Genomic DNA, 12,353 nt, shown 5'->3' with positions numbered 1-12,353 from the left:
TCAAGGTGGGGGTGGGGAGAAATGGAGCATCTACAATAAGGAAAAAAGATGAGAATGAATATTGGTGGATAATTAGTTTTGTCTGTCATCATACTCTGGTCATTCTAAAATGGAAGATGGTTGATACCTTGTAGAGATGCCTTATCAGTCCACTGATGGGAGCTTTAAAAAGTAGATAGTTCTGCCAGCAGCCAAGAAGCAAGACCAATGTTAATAAGAACTTCTCTAAATATGCAAGACCAATCTGTATCTGAAGACCAGAGTAAAGAAACAACCAAAATAGTTAAGGTTTGGAAGGATAATCTCACTAGGTTTTCCATAAACTTTCCATAAAAATGATTACACAGGACCGTTAGGTAAGTCATGGAGTGCCCTAGTCAAGGCTATGGTTTTTCCAGTGGTCATGTATGGATGTGAGAGTTGGACTGTGAAGAAAGCTGAGCGCCAAAGAATTGATGCTTTTGAACTGCGGTGTTGGAGAAGGCTCTTGAGAGTCCCTTGGACTGCAAGGAGATCCAGCCAGTTCATTCTGAAGGAGATCAGCCCTGGGATTTCTTTGGAAGGAATGATGCTAAAGCTGAAACTCCAGTACTCTGGCCACCTCATGCGAAAAGTTGACTCATTGGAAAAGACTTTGATGCTGGGAGGGATTGGGAGCAGAAGGGGACGACCGAGGATGAGATGGCTGGATGGCATCACGGACTCGATCGACATGAGTCTGAGTGATGGACAGGGAGGCCTGGCGTGCTGCGATTCATGGGGTCGCAAAGAGTCGGACACGACTGAGCGACTGAACTGAACTGAAGGTGGGACTGGGTAAGAACTTGCCAGAAAGCTCAGTTACTAACTGCATTAGGAAAAGGCAGTGATCCCAGGAACAAAGTTAAAGGGAAAGTCAACTTTTCCCTACCTTGAGTGCTGAGCTCCCACACATGACAGCCAAGTGTGAATTTGGAACTCCATTTCCTTATTGCACAAACTGTTGAAAGGAGAACTTGTACTTTACCTTGAATAAAGTTGGCTGAAAAGGCCTTAATATGTTTAAAACTTCTGATGCAAATACCAAAAGTGATAATGACTCTTATCTCAAAGCTGGCAACAAAATTCTGTTTTATATACAGACTGTTCCTTAAAAGAAAAGGGACCAGAAGAGGGTATTCTGCTAGACAAATGCAAAATGGGGACTATGAAAGGAGCAGCAATTCAAAGGACAAATGGCTCTGTGGGATAGCTCAAAGGTTCACATCCTCCAGAGAGAGATAAATTTCTGCAAATTATTTCTTTCATGGAAATGGTTAAATATGGCTTCAGATTTTCCTATTGAATATTTCCATTTAGTTCAGCAGCTGCTTACAAAAGACCAGGAACTTATATCTAGAAAGCAGGAAGATAGCCTTCTGATCTTTACTTCTAGCAAAAGCAACAACATTAAGCCAGCCAGCTGAACCTGCCAAACAGCTCATGTTTAATGCATACAAGGTTAAGCTAATTATCTAGACTTTGAAAAACATGAAAAATAAAGGTTTATTTGTTTGTAACTTGAAGGGCACAAAGGTAAGGACTCTCTCTTTTACACTATCCTACCCCAGCTATGTGTGTCTTATACTTGGATAAAATCAACTTGTAGGTAAGGGGTAGGATCTCTGTCTGCTAAAGGGGACAAACACTACTAATGGCAAGTATTCAGGAAAGAGAAATTGTGCCCAGGAACAGGGCCCAAAAAGGTAGACATTAGTGTGAGAAAGGAATTAACTACTTAAGGGTGATTCTGGGAGAGAAGCTAGCTTCTGGCCTTGTGGAAGCAGAAGAGCTAGGTGGGTGGGGGAACAGACTTTCAAGGCAGCAACGTTCAGACAGGTATTTGTATCACTGCAGATACACTAAGACTTTTCAACGGACTCATAAGACAGACATGTTTTAAGAAAATCAATTCCTGTATCTTCAACTTCCCTATGTTTGCTTTCCTAATAATAATCTGCCTGCTTTCCCTAAGTGTTCATAATTCTGTATTTGAAAAGAAATCCATACCTCTTAGCCATACCAAATATTATTACAATGCATTGCTCTGGATTGTAAAAATCTCCATGGAACAAAACAAGGGGCTGATTTAAAATAAGTGTCTTCAAGTCTCCATTAATCAAGGCACCTTTATAAATAGTGCTGTTAAAGCAAAGCATGGCTTTTTAAGAATGGTGTCGTGCCTTGTGTTGAGGAATATTTTGAATTCAGATGTATTGAACAATGTGATGACAGCAACAAAAATCCTTTCATTTAATGACTGCCTCTTCTATTCTCAAAATACTGTGGAAAAATGCATTGTCTTGAGAGTGAGCTTCATGAGAACAAAGCAAAGAGGAAATCAATAGGAAACTTTGTAAAGTTCAATTTATATTTATTGCAAAGAAGTAGGATAAGGTGATGTGATCAAAATAGTTTAAAGCATTAAAATACCCTGGATTCAAATAAAATTAATTATACGTTCAGTAAGAAAAAGGAACAATAAAAATGCTCAATTAGTAAAGGTGAATTAAGTCATTTGTTTTTTTAAACCAATGACAGATCGAATCACTAAGGATCACAGTTGACGCTCGAACGACTCCAGGCACCAATCTTCCATACAGTCCAAAACCCGAATGTAACTTAAGAGATGTCCTCTGTATCTGTGGATTCTCCACTTTTGCAGTTCTGCTCCCACAGATTGAACTACTGGCAGGTGACGCAGTAATGTATATACTACTGAAAAAAATCCACATAAGTCAACCCATGCAGTTCAAACCTGGGTTCTTCAAAAATCAACTGTACTTAGAATGGTGTCAATATCTTGAAAAGTCAGAAATCATTCTTTTTTTCAACTCGTTGTTTAGTCACTAAGTTGTATCCGACTCTTAGTAACCCCATGGACTGCAGCATGCCAGGCTTCCCTGTCCTTCACTATCTCCCGGAGTTTGCTCAAACTCATGTCCATTCAGTCAGTGATGCCATCCAAACATCTCATCCTCTGTTGCTCCCTTCTCCTCTTGCCCTCAATCTTTTCCAGCATCAGGGTCTTTCCCAATGGACTGTCTCTTCACATTAGGTGGCCAAAGTACTGAAGCTTCATCATCAGTCCTTCCAAAGAATATTCAGGACTGATTTAAGATTGACTGGTTTGATCTCCTTGCTGTCCAAGGGACTCTCAAGAGTCATCTCCAACACCACAGTTTGAAAGTGTAAATTCTTTGGCACTCAGCCTTCTTTATGGTCCAACTCTCACATTCATACACGACTACTGGAAAAACCATAGCTTTGATATACAGAAAAGCAAAGTGATATCACATATCAGCAAAGTGATGTCTCTGCTTTTTAATATACCGTCTAAGTTTATCAAAACTTTTCCTCCAAGGAGCAAGCATCTTTCAGTTTCATGGCTGCAGTCACAGTCCACAGTGATTTTGGAACCCAAGTAAATGAAATCTGACACTGTTTCTACTTTTTCCCCATCTATTTGCCATGAAGTGATGGGAATGGATGCTAAGATCTTCATTTTCTGAATGATGAGTTTTAAGCCAACTAAAACTAAACTTGCAAAGAAAAATTTTAGGAATAAACTTAGAAATGTGCAAGAGTACATAGTTCATCAAACTTATTTTCAGGAGTATATGTATATCAGGCAAAATGGCTGCCCAAAGATGTCCAAACCCCAATCCCCCTGGAATCTATCAATAGGTTATGTTACAGAGCAAAATGGACTTTGCAGATATAAAAACGGTCACAGATTCTAAAACAGAAAGGTTATCCTGGGTTATCCAAATGGGCCAATCTAACCATATGACCCAGTGAAAGCAGAGAACTTTCTCTGTCAGATTCTGACAGTAGCAGAAGTCAGAGATAAGCAAGAGATAGACTTTACTTGCCATTACTGGAGGCAGCAATACTGAAAGCATTTTAGCTTCTACGAGTGAAGACCAGCTCCAACTGACAGTCAACGAGGAAAGAGGATCAGCAGTCCTGTAACTGTATGCAGTCAACAATCCAAATGAACTGGAAAGTGGATTCTTCCTCAAGAGACTCCCCACCTCCCCCAAAAAATGCAGCTCTGTGAACATACCGATTTACTTTGTAAGGCCCTAAAAAGAGGGCCCAGCTGGACTTCTGACAAAAGTTGTGAGATAAATTTCGGTTGTTCTATAATGCAAAGTATGTGGTTATTTTTGATGAGGAATAGAAAATTAATAAAGCAAAAATCGTAGGGACTCAGGAGGACAGGCTTGCAGATCAAGGAACTGCACAGATTTATTAGAGTTTTCTCTGTGCTCTAATTTCCTTCTCATATCTTGGTAAGCACCAAAAAAAAAAAAGCCAAGAAATGATCCTAGAGCTCATACTGGGAACAGCAGTATAATCATAATAAACTTAAACCTAAGAAGCTGAAAACCTGAAGCTGTAAGCTAGAAGGACTTCATTCCCCTTTCAAGGTTTAAGATTCTTTGAGTTTCTAAGCTAGGAAAAATTTAAATGGTATGATATCACTACTATCCTCTCCAGTAAGAAAAATATACTAGTTTTAGGATTGTCCAAAAAAAGTGAAATTACTGTCTATGTAAAATACATTAAGTACAGTGCATAGCACTCATACAGTATCTGTTTAGTTTATTATAAATTTTACTGTTTTGACTTTAAATGTACATTTTCCTAATAATCCTAATCTTACTACCTCCTTTATTTTAAGTCTGAAGGTGAGAACTAGTTAAATTTTTAGACAGAAGTTTTTTTAAATTAATCTTTAACCCATGAATTTGATGTTATCCCCTCAAGTTATCTGGTACATGTTTAGTTCATCAGTGTAAGGAAGTGAGAAAAATATAAGCTCAGCTTTAAGGATGAAAGCAGTAGTTTTTAATTGTTGCCCATTCCCAGCAGACATGGGACTTGCCAGGTGGCACGGTGGTAAAGAATCTGTCTGCAAAAGCAGCAGACGCAATAGACACAGGTTCGATTCCTGAGTCAGAAAGATTCCTTGGAGTAGGAAATGGCAACCCACTCCAGTATTCTTGCCTGGAAAATTCCACATACATACGCACAGCACACATGACAGATGTTTTTCATACATATCACCACTCCCAAGAGTATACCAAAGTTTTGATGAAATTCCTCAAAGTTGATGAGATACATGAAGAACATCACAGACTTTTCTCAATACTGTATTCATGAAAGTACATTTTGAGTGCAGATGGCCCTATGGATTCAAACAACCTTGAATCAAAAATATTTGGGGGAACAGGTTCAATCTCTGGTCAGGCAAGTTCCAATATCCCAAGCAGTGTGGCCAAAAAAAAAAAAAAAATTGAGGGGAAGAAATTTTAGAAAGTTCTAAAAAGCAAATCTTGTGTTTGTCTCCTGCTGGGAACCATTTACACAGCATTTACACTGTATTAGGTATCATAAGTAATGTAGCGATGACTTAAAGAACATGGGAGGATATACTTAGGTTATGTGCAAATACCATGCCATTTTATATATGGGACTTGAGTATCAATAAATTTTGGTATCCACAGGGGATCCTGGAACCAAACTTCCACGGATATTGAGGGATAGCTGTATGTGAATAGTGAAATCAGCCCAATGTCTCAAAATCATCTTTAATAAAAATAGCAGTCCAATTTTTAAGTCAAACTTCTTTTCTCAAGTGAGTCTTGATTATTCCCAGACCTCTACTTCCTAGGTGATACAAGGTAAGCAAGTTCTTATTTTAAAGTTTAAAATTACTGTAGAACAAGATTAGAAATATATAAACACAAAGAACTTACAGATTAGTGGTTATGAATATGAACAGTGCTAATCCAAGTTTTTACCAATAACATTATTTTAGACTTGGTAATCATATCAGTTATGTGAAATAACATCTCCAGCATTGTTTTTGCTCAAGGCAGATGAACAAAATGCACTTCTTGATCACTGCTTTTCCTCACTAAAAACTTATCTCTGTTTAAATAGAAAATTCACAGCTCAGCAAGAATTAAAATAATTCATAATCACCACTCAGGAGTACATCAATAGTAACTTTTCATTATGAAGAGGGCACAAATAAGATATAGATTATGTACAATTCCCATAACAACACTAGTAAGCTTACCTCCTCCTACACCATACAAAGTATGTCAAAATTCAAGTAAATGAAAGAGATATTACCTCAGAAGTAACCCTCATTCCAACATCCATATTTCACAATCATTAAAATCTATCTTACAAAAGATAAAAGATACCAGTGACTCTCAACACTGTGATTGAGAAATGATGTTGTACTTACAGTAAATAATTAGTAAAGAAATCAAAAGCACAAATATTAGAAGTATGGTCTTTAAACTGAATCATCTCTTCCACTGAGGAGAGGAAGAAATAAAAGTTCTCACTGAAATGTTTATAGTGGGATTGGTGAAGTAGAAGAAAATGATAACTGGATTGGATAGAAATCACAGTATCACAATTTTATCATTTCAGTGATTTCTGGTAACACTATCCTAGCAAGTATCCAATAAATAAAAAGAAACTCACTAATCCAAACAATAGAATTAGAAAAAAACTAAGTTACAAAACTGGAATGTCAAAAAGATTCAGGTTCCATGAGGCAAACTAAAGAATGTTTAGGGAACATATTTATAAACTTAAGGTCATTATTAAGATAGCCATATAATACCAAAATACACCTGTTGATTTACCAACTGGCTTTTGCCAATTACAATCATTCCCACCTGTCTTTCTCAACTAATCTTGAGAATCTCTCCAATAATAAGCTACTATTACTGTTGGGACTGGGCCTCTCAGGTGGCTCAGTGGTACAGAATCAGCCTGCCAAGCAGGAGAGACAAGTTTGATCCCTGTATTTCGAAGATCCCCTGGAAAAGGAAATTGTAACCCACTCCAGTATTCCTGCCTGGGAAATCCCAAGGAGAGAGGAGCCTGGCAGTCCATGGGGTTGCAAAGAGTTGGACACAACTTAGCAACTAAACAACAACAGCTGTTGGGAGTGCTTTCTATTCCTTGGATATTGTGACAGAAAAAATGACTGAGAATCACTATCTTTGTTAAGACACAGACTGCAGACATGGGTGAATAGGCCTAGCTCCCAAAGCATTTATTTACATACCTTCTTGTTGCAAAAAATGTTTTTAATTACTACAATTACCAAAATGCCAAGAGAAAAAAAAGCATCACTAAAAATAAAAATATAAATGAATGTATCAGTTTCAAGCTTGTTAAAAAAGAAGTGAAAGTAATAATTATCTATTTACAATTACAATATATATGTAAAATAATTCCAATTACTGTTGGCCTTAAAGATCCACAAACTTCCTTAAATTTCTTTGAAACTATACCTTACACTAACTTTTTAACCTTAAAAAACAGAAATAAGATGTTCTGTGGGATTGGCCCCTAGATATGAAAGGGTGAATACTATTACTACTACCTCCTCATTAAGTTACATTAGGAGAACATGAGGAATTTTATGCACGTTCTTAGTCTTAAGGAATAGGTGTGAGAAGAAGATAAACAGAAATATAGTAAGTTAAACTACTGACTATAACTGCTAATTTGTTTTATTTACAGTACATTTTAATTAGAGCCTAGAATAACATTTTATGTATTAATTTAAAAAAATAAATTATTGCTACTCACTGGGTTTTCAATGAGAGACTGGTGAAAATCTGGTTTTAAATAGGGAGACTTCAACTACTTTGTCAGAGGACATTACAGTAAGACTATTAAAGAGAAAGAAGTACCAGCTTATAGTCTTTATTTCATAATGGAAGGAAGAGATTGAAAACAAAAATGAGTGGAAACAGCATGTACAGTGCGACTGTTTACTTGATCTAATATGATCTAACAACAATTTACCAGCAGAGAACATACAAGTCATTAAACCCCAACTTTTCCAAAATTCAAAAATTTAAGTAGAAAAAATGTAGATGATTAATTTAAAGTTAATGCTAATTATAGGTAGTAGAAATTTGAGGCAGAGTATATCGTTTTTAAAAACGAAATTTATATAGCTTCTAAATCCTAAATACAAATACTCCAATTTATAAAAGAGCTGACACAATCATTTTTACTGTTAATCTTAGTTTTAAAACATGAAACAAACATTTCAAGTAAAGTAAATGTAGGAATTTCTGGGTTACATTATCTAATATAGTGCCCCAAATATGAAATAAACATTCTAATAAAATGTTTTAAAAAGAACTTCTAGAAAATACAATCAAATCTGCAGAAGGTATTATGTACCTTAAAAACATAAGCACAAAAGCACCTGAAAGCTCCATCCTTAATGACAATTAAAAAACAAGCACTTATGTTCTAAACTACCACAATATTATATTTTAGTTAAAAACCTAACGGCGCCAGCATCCTCTCAGAATAAGATTAAACATGTCTTGGGGAAGCTGCATACACAGCACTGTAAATTTGGACTAGTCTTACAGATTATTTTACAAAGATTAGGATTCAATTATCGAAGGCCTTAATTGTTTGATATGAAGAAAGGCGTCTCTATTTTTTTTTTAACATACTTTACAATGATGTTCCTGCAGTTCTGAGAACAGTGTTTTTAGTAGATTATTGAAGTCAGTGTAATCAATTAAATAACAAAATATAACTGCTATTATATTTGTCTTTCAGGGCACTTACCCATATAGAGATGACTTTCTAAGAAGATTCTCACCTTCATAGTTTAAGTACAAAAGACCAAAGATATAGGTTTTAAGATAATGCCTAGAGAGACTGACAGTGGTTATAAATTTCTTCAGATAAGACAAAAAATGTGTTCAGTGCAACAGTTTTTGTTCTGATTTCAAATCTATACATTAAGTGTATCTACTGTTACTGTCTCCAAATTTTAATATTGCCTAGAAATTGTTACTTTCACACAATAATAGGTATTAGTCAATAGCCTAAAGTCCATCAGGAGTAATCCCTTTTACTTCATCATATTCACAGTAGTTTTGCTCTTGGCCTGGCCAGTTTTAAAACTCTTCATTAAGGAAAGGCAAAGATAATTTTATACGATGTAAGGGCACAAAAATAGTCCCCATCTCTTTCACTCTCTCCCTCCTTCTAGCGTCAGTTGAACCAGTGAACACAGAATCCCCCCCCGACCCCCGCCACACACACACACATACTCTCGGTACTGGTCCCCAGGGCATCAATTGAAAAAAAAAAAAAAAAAAGAAAGAAAGAAAAAAGGTTATACCCCTACAGATTCTCTGCAGTCTACCCAGGAAGGCTTAAATTAAAAAAAAAAAAGGGGGGGGGAATACTAGAATCAATCTGCACCCGCACCTCAGCCCCGCCCCATCGGGAAAAAGTGGGGGGTGGCGGGAGTGAAAAGGGGCAGAAAGGACAGAAAAGGCAAAGACTTCCAACTCCCAGGTTCTCCATTCCATTTGTTCCGTCAGCTTCCACCGCAGCCAGAGACCCTGACCCTATTTTCAACGGCGCCTCCAGTTCCTCCCCACGCCACCATCATATACAGTGCCCAACCACTGAGTGCAGAGACCAGAGCCGGCCCTCTTCCTGTTCCATCCCAGAACTGAAGGGGGGTTTCCCTGCGCCCTCTGCGACTCCGACATGTGCCCCCGGGACCTCTGAACTGACCCGAGAAGGGGAAGGTACATCGGGGGAGGGGTCAAAGAGAAGCCGTTATTCCTTTTTCCTCCTCGTTAGGAAAGCGCGCGAGCGGGGAGGGGCCGGAACAACAAATGCCAGTTACCTAACGGTCCGGCCTGGCCAGTCCGGCTCCTGAAGCCGACGCCGCGCGGGCCGCAGAGGCGGCAGCGCAGCCACAGCTGCCCCGAGGGCTAGGCACAGAGGCAGGAGAGCCCGAGGTGATGGGAAGCGGGGGGTGGGGACTATGGTGAGCGACGTCGCCATGTTAGTGCCTTCTTTCTCCGTATCCCTACAGTCTCCAGTCCTGCGGCCCTCTCCTCATCACTACTCACCTTTCCAGCTCACTAGTTCATGCTCTTTTCGGTCGTTGGGAAGACCCAAGCTCCGCGGTGTTTACAAACTACCCCTAGAGGAAAGGGCTGAACCGCACTTTAAAGGCCACGGGCTCCCACAGGCTTCCGTCCTCTCTCGCGAGATCGGACTGACAACCCTTCTCTCCGCCCCACTCCCGGCATCCCTCCTTTCTTCTCGCGCCCCTCCCCTACACGCACACTCCCCTTCTAGCCTTCCTTCAGACGGAGCGCCTCCGGGTCAGGTGGTTCCGTCCGGCTTAAGGAAGGGGGTGGGACTTTAGGAGGGCAGGGAAAGTGGGGCGGGAACCAAGGGATACTCGGGCGGTGATTATTGGATAAAGAACTCGAAGGGCGGGAAGCAGTTATGGAGGGGGCGGGACCAGAGAGTCAAAAGAGCTGTGTCTCTGTAACCCGCAAGCAGCTGAAGACTGTGATTGGCAGACGGCTGGCAGGCGGGCACGAGTGTGGGGCGCTGGAGCAGGTGGATGTTGAGGTCGCGTGAGGTTGATGGTGTGCAGGAAGGAAAGGTGAACTCTGGGAAGGTTGCGAGAGGCGGCAGAGAAAGCAGGAGTCCTCTGAGCCCAGCTCCGGAAACCTGGTATTTCCGTTGCTGTCACTTCCCGGTCCTAGGTAGAAAGGAGAGTAAAGCGTAGGGAGGCGCTCACCAAAACCCACGTTCCAGCTACAACTGAACCCTGAGACGCAGAGCTTCGGTTTAGAAGAAGCAGAGTGTGCTGGAAATTAACTCTAGAGCCCCCAACACGTCTGAAATGGGAAAGCAAGATGTCAGTTCTGAAGATAAACGAGAAAGCCTTTACTATGAATGGCATTTTTTTCGAATTTTACTAAGCTATAGGTGAAACTGATTCCTCCGGCTCTTAGCGCCCTGTACGTGATGTTAGCATATAATTATGTTCAAAGTAACTTACCAAAAGGAAATACAGTGCTTTACACTATATCTCCCTAACTTAAAATAGTAACAGGGACTTTTTTATAAGAAAAAATCTTCCATATTATGGTGTATCCTATTTTATCAATTTTCCTTTACTAAGTAGTTATAGGCAAAAATACATCAATTTTAGTAGAAATAATTTCAGATCTTTAGAACATGAACAACTCCGTGTTAACACTTTAGAGAAAAACCAAAGGACACTTAACAGGGCATAGAAATAGCGCTATTTCCACCTTACTATCCTACTGCTTCACAGGTTGATGCAATAACAAGAAAATATCTGTCAAGTGTGTGTGTGTGTGTGGGGGGTCATTTGATTAACATGAAGAACAAAAGAGATCATATTTATTGCGCCGCAGTTGACACAAATACACTCCCAACAAGCAGAAGTAGAAATCTGTAATTCTTTTTACAACTTAAATGTTTCAAATGTTAACTGTAGGGATATTGGTTGTTCAATAAATGCACACTAGCACCATTGAAAAGTATGATAGGGACCCCTGCAAAAATCTGCATTAGTTTTTTAAAAGCACATTTTTTCCAGTGCCTTTTTTCCTGCTTATTACGTGATCATTTCTAGTCTGTAGCAAAATTATGAATTGAGTTTACATATGAACATATTTGCTCGACAATAAAAACTTCACCTGCTAATGCAGGAGACATGAGACATGGGTTCAATCCCTGGGTTGGGAAGATCCCCTGGAGAAGAGAATGGCAAACCACTTTAATATTCTTGCTTGGAGAATTCCATGGACAGAGGAGCCTGGCGAGCTTTAGTCCATGGGGTCCCAAAGAGTCAGACAAAACTGAGCAACTAACACTTTCACTTTCATGAGCACAAACGGTACTCTCGAACATCTCCAAACTCAAGTGAAACAGAAACTGTTGGAAGATTGTGGGGCATTATTTGACAGTAAAAGAACTGCAGTTCAGTAACAGTATCTGGCATTTAGCAGGTTTCCGGCCTGTATGCCTGTATGTGAGTCAACAAACCCCTCTTTTAAAACTAATATCATTACTCAAGAGACCTGAAAGAAGCCAAAGTATTGACACAGTTTATGTCTCAACTTAAAATGAAAGTACCATCCCTGTATGTTAGTAACACTGTAGTACTGTTAGTGTAGCGTAACATTGATTGTTAAAACCTCAGGAGCTCAGGGATTAGATCTGATAGAGTACCTGAAGAACTATGGGTGGAGGTTCGTAACACTGTACAGGAGGCAGTGATCAAAACCATCCCCAAGAAAAGAAATACAGAAAGGCAAACTGGTTGTCTGAGGAGGCAAATAGTTGAGGAAAGAAAGAAGTGAAAGGCAAAGGAAAAAAAGAAAGATATACCCATCTGAATGCAGAGTTCCAAAGAATAGCAAAGGGAGATAATAAAGCCTTCCTAAGTGAACAATGCAAAG

At 39.2% G+C, this 12,353-nt stretch overlaps 1 protein-coding gene across 2 annotated transcripts in view; it reads right to left on the bottom strand.

Annotated features, from left to right (window-relative positions):
• ATF2 (activating transcription factor 2) overlaps positions 1-10,067 on the bottom strand; it is a 79,708-nt gene extending 69,641 nt beyond the window's left edge. For both annotated transcript variants that reach the window (XM_068969409.1, XM_068969410.1), the window contains exon 1: positions 9,972-10,067. The gene's annotated coding sequence lies outside the window, so the exon portion shown is untranslated. The remainder of the gene's footprint in view (positions 1-9,971) is intronic.
• Positions 10,068-12,353: the final 2,286 nt, after the last annotated feature.

Source organism: Capricornis sumatraensis, chromosome 3 (genome assembly GCF_032405125.1).
Source record: "Capricornis sumatraensis isolate serow.1 chromosome 3, serow.2, whole genome shotgun sequence".
Classification (NCBI taxonomy): domain Eukaryota; kingdom Metazoa; phylum Chordata; class Mammalia; order Artiodactyla; family Bovidae; genus Capricornis; species Capricornis sumatraensis.
This window is presented reverse-complemented; position numbering and strand designations above follow the sequence as displayed.